The 13214-nt window shown below is 44.3% G+C and overlaps 1 long non-coding RNA gene across 2 annotated transcripts in view; it reads right to left on the bottom strand.

Annotated features, from left to right (window-relative positions):
• Positions 1-2428: 2428 nt before the first annotated feature.
• The window catches only part of LOC122541879 (uncharacterized), a 370918-nt gene continuing 360132 nt past the window's right edge, over positions 2429-13214 (bottom strand). For both annotated transcript variants that reach the window (XR_015754246.1, XR_006309699.2), the window contains exon 4: positions 2429-2977. This is a non-coding gene — a long non-coding RNA (uncharacterized LOC122541879). The remainder of the gene's footprint in view (positions 2978-13214) is intronic.

Genomic DNA, 13214 nt, shown 5'->3' on the forward strand with positions numbered 1-13214 from the left:
TGAATAAGTAATCAAGAAGTTACCTCTCGCGTTCTATCATTTTCTCAGAAGATTAGGATGCCTTAAAAGGTGGTTATTGATATAAATCAGACTAATCCATCTCTCCTATCCCCTTCTTATGTCTTATAATATTCACAAGACTTTAATGACTCACTTGCCTCTTCCAGCTCATTTACAGACTTTGCTGCTAAATGTGTTCAATTATATATACCTCATCCTGCTTCTGAGATGAGAAAACGGTCAACCAATTAGGTGGTCAGACTCTACTGACAGCTTGCTATCAGAAGTTAACATCAGAGACCCCCGCCTGTTACACCCCACTCCTAATCCTGCCCCCCTCCCCCCGCTCCCCGTGAAGCAGTTGCACTGAGCATAATCAAGACAGCAGGGTCACTTTAAGTCTTTTAGGAGAAAGTGAGGACTGCAGATGCTGGAGATCAGAGCTGAAAATGTGTTGCTGGAAAAGCGCAGCAGATCAGGCAGCATCCAAGGAGCAGGAGAATCGACGTTTCGGGAATGAGCCCTTCTTCAGGAATGAGGAGGGTGTGCCAAGCAGGCTAAGATAAAAGGTAGGGAGGAGGGACTTGGGGGAGGGGCATTGGAAATGCGATAGGTGGAAGGAGGTTAAGGTGAGGGTGATAGGCCGGAGTGGGGGTGAGGGCGGAGAGGTCAGGAAATGCGATGGATGAACTCAGATTTCTCCAGTTTCCTCATTTCCCCTCCCCTCACCTTGTCTCAGTCCCAACCCTCGAACTCAGCACCACCTTCTTAACCTGCAATCTTCTTCCTGACCTCTCCGCCGCCACCCCCACTCCGGTCTATCACCCTCACCTTGACCTCCTTCCACCTATCGCATTTCCAACGCCCCTCCCCCAAGTCCCTCCTCCCTACCTTTTATCTTAGCCTGCTTAGCACACCCTCCTCATTCCTGAAGAAGGGCTCATGCCCAAAACATCGATTCTCCTGCTCCTTGGATGCTGCCTGACCTGCTGCGCTTTTCCAGCAACACATTTTCAGCACTTTAAGTCTTTCCCAACCCACAGGAGTACTTGCTCTTTCTCAAAAATGGTCTCTTTGGTTCAGTGGAGAATCACAGAAAGCTTTAAAACTGAGGAAGAACACACCTGGATCGTGCTGCCTTTCCTCTCTCCGACCCTGAGCAGGAAGGATACTGGGAGACGTAGCAGAGAGATCAGACGGAGCCCAATTGCTCCCCCGACTTCCACCATCAATGCAAGGCTGTCAGCTGTTACTTCATCACAGTGCGGCTGGGGAGGTGGCTCATAGTCCTGCTCAACCAATGTCTCTTATAACCGTATACAGAAGGAGGCCATTCAGCCCACCATTTCCATGTCAGTCCACAAAGATGTATCTGCACCGGCCTTGTTTTCCAGCTCTTGGCCTAAAGCTTTGGAGCTATGACAATGCAAGTGAATACTTAGTTGGTTCAAGTGTTTTCTGACTCAAACACTTTTCAAAGCAGTGGGTTCCAGACTCCCAACACCCTCTGAGTGAAAACAATTCTCCTCAACCCTCCTGTTAGCCTTCTACCCCCTACTTTAATTCAATAGCCCCGATTAATGACCCCTTTACAAATGGAGAAAGAGCCTTTCTATCCACTCTACATATTCCTCCTGCCATTGGATGGTGGGAGAGGGCAGAATGTTAATGAAACATCTCCCATCAGCAGTGTTTGTTTAGTTTGTATTCCTTAAGTCACAAGCTCAGCCAGACACAGTGGAGAATTTATTGGATAGAATCCTTCACCCTTGCATCGAAAATGTTCCTGAAATGTTCTGGGCAACAACTGAAACATTTTTGTAAAATGACAGTTTCCATTCCATTTACAATTTCTGTCCCGTCATCCCCTCCCTTGTCCCACCACCCCCTCCCCCGAGCTAATAGACATCCAACTTATCCTGGAGGTATCTCACTGGGGCACAGTTTGTCACAGGTAAATACTGTATTGCCAGTAGCAATGCGGGAACCAGGGCCAATTTCCCTTTCCTACTTCGGAAACCAAATGCACCATTGTCTTGCCATCTTGTCTGAAATCAGCCAGCCAAGTTAGGCTTGGTGAGGAAGTGAACCAGAGACTCCTCTGGTCTGCATGTCTGCGTTGCTCACAGAGGTCGATATCCATCACCAAGTCACCTTTCATTTACACATGGAGAGTCCTTGACACTGACCCAGCTCCCTCAAATCGCACTCTCAGAGTGAACAGAATGTTTGACACTCCTGCTCTTATTTGTCAGCCGGGGCTCCCTGATTGGACCAGGTTAACAGCCCTAATCAGGGAACTCATATTCTATGACATCCACCTGGCTGACCTCGCTACAATTATTATACTCACCATCTAAATCCATTGAGTCACTGCACACATCAAAGAGCAAAGAAAAAAGAGACTGTCAAGTTTGCTAAGGAAATACAAATCATTGTTTTAATAAATAAATTTCCCTAGTAAACACAGTATTGATTGATAGAACTGAGTTTAAATTCTGTTTCCTGCAGTTTACCACCTATGTGTTATAAGCTATACTCATTTATAAAGGTCAAGTAGTCTATTAACAGTTAAGAGCCTCAAATTTACATAATTTCAATTAACTTTCCATCAGCAATAAATTATCACATGGTTAGTCAGGAGAATGGCATTTTTACAGTGTGTTGATGAATATGTGATGTTACTAAAATAAAAATTGAAAATGCTGGAAATAGTCACCGAGTCTGGTAGGATCTGCAGGGAGAGAAACATTTAACATCGAAATCGAGACTTGAAACTTCTTCAGAGCAGGGAGTTCCTCGTGAAGGGACATTACCTTCCATTTTCCACACAAGTCCCCTAACGGCCGAGCATACAGATGGAGGACTAATAGAACCAGCACAGTTTCCACCTCGAATCCTTCTTCACAGCTAGGCTGACTGGAGAGGGTCTGGTGAAGATGTCCACATTCAGCCAGTCATCTTCAGGGTGAGGGTGCTAGAAGGAAGAAAGCACTGTCTTTAAGTTGACAGTCCTGTGCAGTACTGGGGGTTGCTGTACTCTCAAAAGTACATGAATCCTAAACTGAAGATCTATCTGCCCTCTCAGGTCAACGGAAACCATTCATGGAACTATTTTGATAAAAAAAAGAGCATCAGAATTCTTCTCAATGTTCCAGTCAAAATTTATCTCTCAACAAAATAACTTGATCATGACTTCATTAAGGAAGGCAACATATGAATATAAGTCTGGAGTAACTTTGTTTAACTTTTATTTCTTCAGGCTTTCAAAATGAGTCAAGGCTTGACCCTACACTTATTATCAAGATATTGAGTGACAATGTCAACTTCCAACCTTAACTCTTCATGATTAGGAAATCAAATAGAAGTAAGCACGTGTGAAAAGACTTAACAGTTGCCCCTTCCATTTTGCTTCCCATGCTTATTTCTTCCTTATTTTGGAGGTGATTAACTGCTATCACCTGAGAATTCTGCGTAACAATCGCGAGTGGCATAAATATGTTCTTTTGCCTACTTCTTGAACATCTGGCAGAGACCCCGATGAAAGGGTTTCGTACAGGATGGATATTCGAATGACCAGAAGAATGACCAAAGGCCAACTGCTGAGGAAAGATGATTGTCTTCAGTAGATTGGCCCCTCAACAGTTCTTAGGCGTGTGATGAATGGGGACCTTGTGTCACGAGTATGAGGAATAGCCATTTCACTGTAACTGTGTTGTTATTCTACTGCCCTACAATTTACTCTGAGACTTTGGATAGAGCAAGCTTAGCCTTGCCCTCTCGAAAAACAACTGTGGTCTTTTAGTTTTGTTTAAACATTCATTCGTAGGATAAGCATGTCACCAGCTAGATCAGCATTTATGACCCAAAGGGCAGTTTAAGTATCAACCACATTGCTGTGAGACTAGAGTCACTGGAGTAATTACCAACCTATATATCTAGGCCAGACCAGGTAAGGACAGCAGCTCTGTTCCCTGAAAGGCATTAATGAACCAGATGGGTTTTTCTCCCCATTAATAGATTCACAGTCATCATTAGACTGTTAAATCCAGAATTTTTCCTTTAATTGAATTCAAATTCCCCTTGGCACGATTCACACCCAGGTCCCCAGAACATTACCAGGGTCTCTGGATCAGTAGTGTAGTGAAAATACCCTAGACCATCACTTCCCCATCTGACTGAATGATGGAGCAAAGGACAGTATAGACTATGTATGCTCTCAGTCCTGAAGGTGCTCCTTTCATTATTGACCTGGAACAAGTATGAGGGTCAAACACATCATCAAAAAGATCCTCTGCAAATCATTTTAGTTTTGCCACACCAGCAACACTTTTTCATCCCCCGTCCACCTCCACCAAACAAACTGATAGTGAGTCATTCTGGTGTGAGGCAAATTCTGAGCGAGATGCTTTACATGACAAAGATACACAAGATGCTTTTCCCAGTCATCAATCTCTTTTCTTTCCATCGTAACCCATATTTCAATAGTACTCCACTCCAATAATCCTCTTTGTCATCTTAGGCCGTTTTCATAAATCTAATTCGAGCAGCTGGCAGCTTTCAGGCATGTTTTTGTAAACTGGGAGGGAAAGTAAATTTTACAAGCAAAATGATTGCAGCAAATTGAAAAATGAATCCAGGAGATAATGCAGCAAATTTGAAGCATAACAGCAAGAGGGACAAGGGACAGCAATCTCACTCCCCCACATTTTACCATGTGAAGCTGTCTTGTATTTAACTGCGAGGCTCTTTATATGTTTAATATTCATGAAAATCCATCTTAAAGTGGTTTGTCTTCACTGGAAAATGTAATGACTGCGAGAGTGGAGTTGCTGTTTCTTTAAATTGCTTTATGGTTTAGTGATTAATCCATGTGCATGAATCACTGCTGATCTAGAAGGACCGCTTGCTTTGTCAGTAAAACGCATTTTAATTTTGTCGTAAGACAATAGTCAAATATCAGAGTTTCTGAATCCTGCTGTCATATTGGGACACTGAGTTAAGGGTAGGCTGCGGTCAAAGAGGAACCCCTTCTGTCATCCAACACAGTGACATGAACGGGGTTCATCGATTTTTGTGGACCAAGCGGTAGGGGGATGAGATTAATTGCAGTCAGAGGTGCGTAAATCAATGGAGCCATTGTCCTCTGTGGGCTAATTATGACTAATTACCAACCTGTATTGGATTATAGAGACAACATAGAGTGTAACAGCACATCGGCACCAACCATGATGCCAATCTATACGAATCCCATTTGCCAGCACATCGTCCATACCTCTACACTTTGCCTTTTCATGAGTCTGTCTAAGTGCCTCATAATCATTGCCACTGAATCTGCTTAGACCATAAGACCACGGAACAGAAATGAGGCCATTCAGCCCATCGATTCTGCTTTGCCCTTTAATCATGGCTGATAAGCTTCTCAGGCAGAAAGTGAGGACTGCAGGTGCTAGAGATCAGAGTCAAGAGTGTGATGCTGGAAAAACACAGCAGATCAGGCAGCATCCGAGGAGCAGGGGAATCGACGTTTTGGGCATAAGCTCTTCAGCAAGAATGATAAGTTTCTCTCCCTATTCTCCTATTTTCTCCCCATAACCCTTGATACTCAAGAACCTATCTATCTCCACCTTAAATACCTGGCCTCCATAGCCTTCTGTGACAGTGAATTCTATAGATTCACCACTCTCTGGCTGAAGATGTTTCTCCTCATCTCTGTTCTAAAAGTTCTTCCCTTTATTTAAGGCTGTGCCCTTGGGTCCTAGTCTCTCTTACCAATGGAAACATCTTCCCACCATCTACTCTGTCCAGGTCATTCATTATTCTGTATATTTCAATTAGATCCCTCCTCATCCTTCTAAGCTCCATCAAGTATAAACCCATAATCCTCGAATGTTCCTCATATGTTAAGATTTTCATTCCTGGGACCATTTCCATGAACTTCCTCTGAACACACTCCAGGGCCAGTCCATCCTTCTTGAGATATGGGACCCAAAACTGAGCACAATGCACCAAATGTGGTCTGACCAGAGTCTTCAGAGCCTCAGAAGTACATCCATGCTTTTATATTCAAGTTCTCTCAAAATAAATACCATTGTTGCATTTGTCTTCCTAACTACTGACTCAACCTACAAGTTCACCATGAGACAATCCTGGCCTAGAACTCCCAAGTCTCTTTCCATTTCAGACTTCAGAATTTTCTACCCCTTTAGAAAATAGTCCCATGCCTCTATTCTTCCTACCAAAGTGCATGACCTCACACTTTCCCACTTTATACTACATCTGCCACTTCTTTGCCCACTCTCCTAACCAGTCCAAATCCTTCTGCAGCCTCCCCACCTCTTCAATGCTACCTGGTCCTCTGACTTTACGTCTATGCCCCCTATACCTTGAAAGAATTGTAACAAACACTACATTGGACAAACAGGCAGAAAACTAGCCACCAGGATACACGAACATCAACCAGCCACAAAAAGACATGACCCACTCTCACTAGTATCCTTTCATACAGATGAGGAAGGACACCACTTTGACTGGGACAGCACATCCATCCTAGGACAAGCCAAACAGAGACACCCATAAGAATTCCTAGAAGCATGGCATTCCACCAGAACTCTATCAACAAACGGATTGACTTGGACCCCATTTACTATCCCCTGAGAAAAAGAACAGGAAATGACATCATCACAGGAAATGCTGCCACCACAGGACATGATGTCACCAACTCAAGGAAACTCAATCACATAAATAGAAAGTGGGCCATACCATCAGTGCTTCATCTGGAGGCTCACTGATGATGTTACCTGGTATGGTGACGAAACGTCTGAAAACGAATCTTCCAGTTCAGTGAGCACATCTACATCCAGCCTATGCCCCCTGTTCATTGATCCGTCATCAAGGAGAAAACATTCTTCCAATCTACACTATCTATGCCTCCTCATGATATTATACACCTCAATCATCCTTCTCCCCCCCCCCCCCCCCAAGGGAAACAATCGCAGTTGATCAAATCCCTCTTCATAACTAAAAGTCTCCAACCCAGGCAACATCCTGAGGGCTTCTACCACCTCCCCTAGCAGCCGCTCCAGGCACCCACCACTCTCTGTCGAAAAATACTTTCCTCACACATCTCCTTTAAACTCTCCCCTCTCACTTTAAACTTATGTCTCATAGTACACGACATTTCCTCCCTGGGAAAAAGCCTCTGACTTTTTGCCCTATCCACACCTTTCATAATTTCAAATACTTCTATCAGGTTGCCCCACAACCTCCGGCGTTCTAGCGAAACCAATCCAATTTTGTTCAACTTCTCCTTAAGCTAATACACTTCAATCCAAGTGACATCCTGGTAAACCACTTTTGCACTCTCTACAAAGCCTCCACATCCTTCCTATCGTGTAGTGACCAACTTACCAACTCACCATGGATCCCATGTGACCTAATCTTCTGAACCAGCCTACATGAGGTCAAAAAGTGTGGTGCTGGAAAAGCACAGCCAGTCAGGCAGCACCTGAGGAGCAGGAGCAGGCAAGTTGATGTTTCAAGCATAAGCTCTTCATCAGGAATGGAGACCAAGAGGGCTGAGAGATAAATGGGAAGGGGGTAGGGCTGGCGTAAGGTAGCTGAGAATGCAATGGGGAGACGAAGGTGGGGGGTGATGGTGATAGGTCAGAGAGGAAGGCGGAGTGGATAGGTGGGAAGGAAGATGGGCAGATAGAACAGTTCAAGATGGCGGTTCCAAATTGGATGGTTGGATCTGGGATAAGGTGGAGGAAGGGACAATGAGGAAACTGGTGAAATCAACATTGACAAATGCTTTAGTAAATTCCATTTAGACAACATCCACTGCCCTCCCCTTATCAATCATCTTCAAAAATCTCAATCAAACTTCTGAGACAAGACCTCCCCCACACAAAGCCATGCTGACTGTTCATAGTAAGTCCATTTGTTCCCAGGTGTGAGTAAATCCTGACCCTAAAAATCTTCTTCAGCAATTTCCCTACCACTGATGTAAGGCTCACCAACCTGTAATTTCCTGGATTATCCCTGTTGCCCTCCTTCAACAAAAATAAAAGATATTGGCTATCCTCCAGTCTTCTTCCACCTCCGCTGTGGCTAAACAGGATTCAAAGATGTCTGTCCAGGTTCCAGCAATCTTGCCTCCCTCAGTTTCCTGGGAATGGAACAGTGCCGCTTTACATCACCTCTCCTTTTGAAATGAACTCATGCAAAGATATGAAGCAAACCTCTTTTTAAGTCAATAACTTTCAAGAGTAAAATGTTCTGGCCTATGATGGCCTCTGTTGGACACAGCAAACTGGACACTCTCCTATCTGTATCTTTTTCAGAGGGTCCAGGCTTAATTACTGAAGGAGGGAGAGCACTGATGTCTGTGTCACAATGAAAATTGTATTTCCAGAAGGTATTACTGGGTCCCAACACCAATAGAATGCCAACTGCAAAGGGAAGATGGGGTGTTGGTCAGGAACCTGTGTGCCTCCAGTTAATGGCCCACTTCATTCTTTGAAAGGACACGAATGTTATTTTCACATTGGGAAATTGCCAAATGAATCAGTCTGTGCACATTAATACTGGCCTGTCAAGTTCAATGCAGGGGAGTTGCAAAGTTTCTTAGAATCATAGAGTCATAGAACTACACAGCATGAAAACACATCCTTCAGTCCAACTTGTCCATGCCAACCAGATCTCCTAAATTATTCTAGTCCCATTTGTCAGCACCTGGCCCATATCACTCCAAACCCTTCCTATTCATTTATCCTTCTGGACGCTTCTTAAATGTTGCAATTGTACCAGCCTCCACCACTTCCTCTGGCAGCTCATTCCACACACGCACCATCCTCTGCATGAAAAAGGTGCCCCTCAGGCCCCTTTTAAATCTTTCTTCTATCACTCTAGTGCCTGTGCCCTCTGGTTCTGGAATTCTCCACCCCAGAGAAATACTTTGTCTATTTATCCTATCCGTGCCCCTCATGATTTTATAAACCTCTATAAGGTCACCCCTCAGCCTCCAACGCTCCAGGGAAAACAGCCCCAGCCTGTTCAGCCTCCCCTAACAGCTCAAATCCTCCAACCCTGGCAACATCCTTGTAAATCTTTTCAGAACCCTTTCAAATTTCACAACATCCTTCCTATAGCTAGAATCCTTCCAGAATTGCCAAAAGTGGCCTAACCAATTTCCTATACAGATGCGACATGACCTCTCAACTCCTACACTCATTGCAGTGACCAATAAAGGGAAGCATACGAAACGCTTCTAAGGAAATTTGTATCTGCATTCCAAAGTCTCTTTGTTCAGCAACACTCCACAGGACCTTACCAAATTGCAGCACCTCACATTTATATAAATTAAACTGCATCTGCCACTCCTCAGCTCATTGGCCCATCTGATCTAGATCCTCTTGTACTCTGAGGTAACCTTCTTCACTGTCCACTACACCTCTAATTTTGGTGTCATCTGCAAACTTACTAACTGTACCATAAAAATGACAAAAAGCAGGGACAACACTGGTCACAGGTCTCTGGTCTGCAACACACCACCACCACTCTCTGTCTTCGACCTTTCAGCCCGTAATGTATCCAAATGTCTAGCTCTCCTATTCCATGTGATCTAACCTTGCTAAACAGTCCATCATGGGAAACCTTGTCGAATACCTTACTGAAGTCCACACAGATCATGTCCACTGCTCTATCCTCATCAATCCTCTTTGTTACTTCTCAAAACATTCAATCAAGTTTGTGACAAACAATTTCCCACGCATAAAGCCATGCTGACTAATCCTAATCAGTCCTTGCTTTTCAAATTACTTTTAAATCCTGTCCATCAGAATTCCCTCCAACAGCTTACCCACCACCGATGTCAGGCTCACCGGTCTATAGTTCCCTGGCTTGTCCTTACCATCTTTCTTAAATAGTGGCACCACGTTAACCAACCTCCAGACTACTGGTACCTCACCAGTGATTATCGACGATACAAATATCTCAGCAAGAGGCGTAGCAATCTTTTCCCTAGCTTCCCACTCTCTCTGTCTCTCCACCCCCTCCTTCTTCCCTCCCCTCCCCTCCTCTCCCTCTCTCTCTCCCCCCCTCTCCCTCTCTCTCTCTCTCCCCTCTCTCTCCCACTCTCTCTCTTCCCCCCCTCTCTCCCTCCCTCTCTCTCCCCCTCTCTCTCCCCCCTCTCTCCCCCTTCCCCCCTCTCTCCCTCTCCCTCTCTCTCTCCCTCTCTCTGTCTCTCTCTTCCCCTCTCTCTCTCCCCCTCTATACCCCCTCTCTCCCTCTCTCTCCCTCTCTCTCCCCCCTCTCTCTCCCCCCCCACTCTCTCTCCCGCTCTCCCCCCCTCTCTCCCCCCTTTCTCTCCCTCTCTCTCTCACCCTCTCTCTCTCCCACTCTCTCTCTCTCCCCCCACCTCTCTCTCTCTCTCTGGCAGCTGGAACAGTTTATAGCAGCAAAACGCAGGCAACTATTACTCCATCCAATAATTAGCTTGAGTACACAAGGGAGTAAGAAGCATCACTGTCTATTTCGAGAGAGGCAAGTGGTTATAACTCGAGAGGAGCCACTCCACATCAAGCATGACTTAAAAGAAATCTCTTCTGCTCTAACTGTATGCCAAAGGCATATTGGAGGGATTAGCAGGCTGATTATCAAGGCGTTTGGCCACATCGTGAACATTGCTTCTGCTTCCAACAAATTCTGGAGCGGGGCTTCAACACACACCTCCATGCACAGAGGCAGGGACATTACCTCCAAGTCACAAGACCTCCCTAGCCTCCCTTAGGACTAGTGAATGGAAAATAACAACTGGATTTGTCTTCATATAATGGGGTGGTCATTTAAATTTCACCTTTGTGCCATCTTTAAGAGTAAAGCATTGCAACTGCACATACACAAGGTAAAGTCGCCATAGTCCTGCCCAGACCATGAAAGAGAGGTGACTGGAGGTGGTTTAGCGTGAGGAGGTGAGGGCTGAGGCTGACAGTGGCTTAAATGGAAGGACAGGAATTCTAACACAACTTTGAAAAAGGCAGCAACTGCATTGCATTTCGGTCAGAATCATTGAACGCCAAAATTCTCACCTATCGTTCATCTGTAAGGCCGCTGTTGATAAAGTAATTCACACAAGGAGTTAGTTATAGAGTCATACAGCATGGAATCAGACCTTTCAGTCCAACCACTATACACTGACCATAATCCCAAACTAAACGAGTCCTGCCCACCTGCACTTGGCCCATATCCCTCCAACCATTTCTTATCCAAATGTCTTTTAAACACTGGAACTGTACCCGCATCCACCACTTCCTTTGGAAGCTCATTCCACATATGAATCACTCCTTGTGTAAAAAAAAACTGCCCCTCATGACTTTTTTTACAACTTTCTCCTCTCACCTTAAAATATGTCCCCTAGTCTTGAAATTACCCCACCCTAGAAAAAAGACATCTACCATTCACCTTCTCTATACCCCTCATGATTTTATAAACCTCTATTAGATCACCTTTCAATTTCCCTGAAAAGAGACCCAGCCTATCCAGACTCTCCTTATAACTCAAATCCTCCAGTCCTGGCAACATCCTGGTAAATCTCTTCTGAACCCTTTCCAGTTTAATAATATCCTTCCTATAAAGGGAGAACTGCCCCAGTACTCCAGATGAGGCCTCAGCAATGTCCTGTACAGCCTCAATGTAACATTTCAACTCCTATACTCAAAGGTTTGAGCAATTAAGGCAAGCATGCTAAACACCTTCTTAACCACCCTGTCTGTGTGGTGCAAACTTCAAAGAATTATGCACCTGAACCCCCAGGTCTCTCTGTTCTACACCACTACCCAAGGCCCTACCTTTAATTCTTTTAAGTCTTACCTTTGCTTGTTTTGACAAAATGCAATACCTCTCATTTGTCTAAATTAAACTCCATCTGCCACTCCTCATTCCGTTGACCCAATTGATTCAAGGTCTCTTAGAAAACCTTTTTCACTTTTTCACTGTCCACTATCCCACCAATTTTGATTATTAAACATGTCACACCAAAGGTGATGTGCATTATCATCCGACTGCGGGAAGCATGAGGCAACTCAGCTGCTGAGGTAAAGCCCATCGATTCAAATCGCATCTTAATCTGAATAGCCCAGAATTTGACAGAGTGGGAGTGATGACTTCACAGGGCCCAGCGTAATTTGTGCGTAGAAGTGTCAGCAAGAGTATAGCAAGAGAAAGTAAGTGGCTGCCATATCTGACTCACCACAAGTGATTTACGCTGGTTCACCAATAGGCTTGCCAAATCCAAACAAAAGTTATCTTCTCGCCATGGGCCTCTCTGTTCAGTGATTGGAAGGTTGATATTGTTCATGTACACTAAACCCAGTGCTACTAGTCACATTGTGAAATCACATTGTGAGGATTCTTGTTTAATGTGAAAGTCATGAGCTTGGTGTGCTACCCATATTTGCATGTTCTCGTCGCATTGAGAAGTAAATTATGCCGGGAGATGAATGTTTTTAAAAATACGCCCTCACATTCTCTGTCAATCTCTTTTTCCTCTCGTTTTTAATTCGGGCACTTTCGGCCCCTCTTGACCACGGATCGCTGAAAGAGGAGGCAGTTAGCTTTTTGAAGTCTGTGAGAAAGAAGGGTCACTGGGCTCATAACGTCAACTCTGTTTTCTCTTTCTACAGATGTTGCTGAGTTTCTCTAGGAATGTCTGTTTTTGGTTGAGGGCTGTGGATGGCTGACGTGAAAGAAGGGTTGAGGCCGGGGCAGATCAGACATAATCTTGATGAAAGGCTGAATGGCCTACTCCTGCACTTTTTTTTATGTTTTTTTTATCTCATTTGGCTCTCATTTATCTCATTTCCCTTTCTGTCACTTATTCCACAATTTTAATAATCAGTTAGCTATTGGATTCAATATTCAAGGTCCAATACTTTGTAATGTCCTTGTAAATCAATATATCAGCTTGGACCTCCTGTAGTTTGTCACATTAAAATAACATGATCTGAGGTGAAATATTCCATTCAGTGCTCACTAGGGGATTCCCCGTGGTGGCAATTTTAGGCCATTGTATTCCTCACTTGCAAAAAAACAACCTGCTCATTTATTCTCCTTATTTGAAGGAATGGTTTATAGAATATCAGAAACAGGTCATTCTGCCTCACTAGCCCATGCCAATGTTTATATTTCACACAAGCTGCCTTCCATTTGATTCT

This window comes from Chiloscyllium plagiosum, unplaced genomic scaffold (assembly GCF_037043375.1).
Source record: "Chiloscyllium plagiosum isolate Xiang-an unplaced genomic scaffold, Cpla_swu_hap1 HiC_scaffold_43, whole genome shotgun sequence".
NCBI lineage: Eukaryota > Metazoa > Chordata > Chondrichthyes > Orectolobiformes > Hemiscylliidae > Chiloscyllium > Chiloscyllium plagiosum.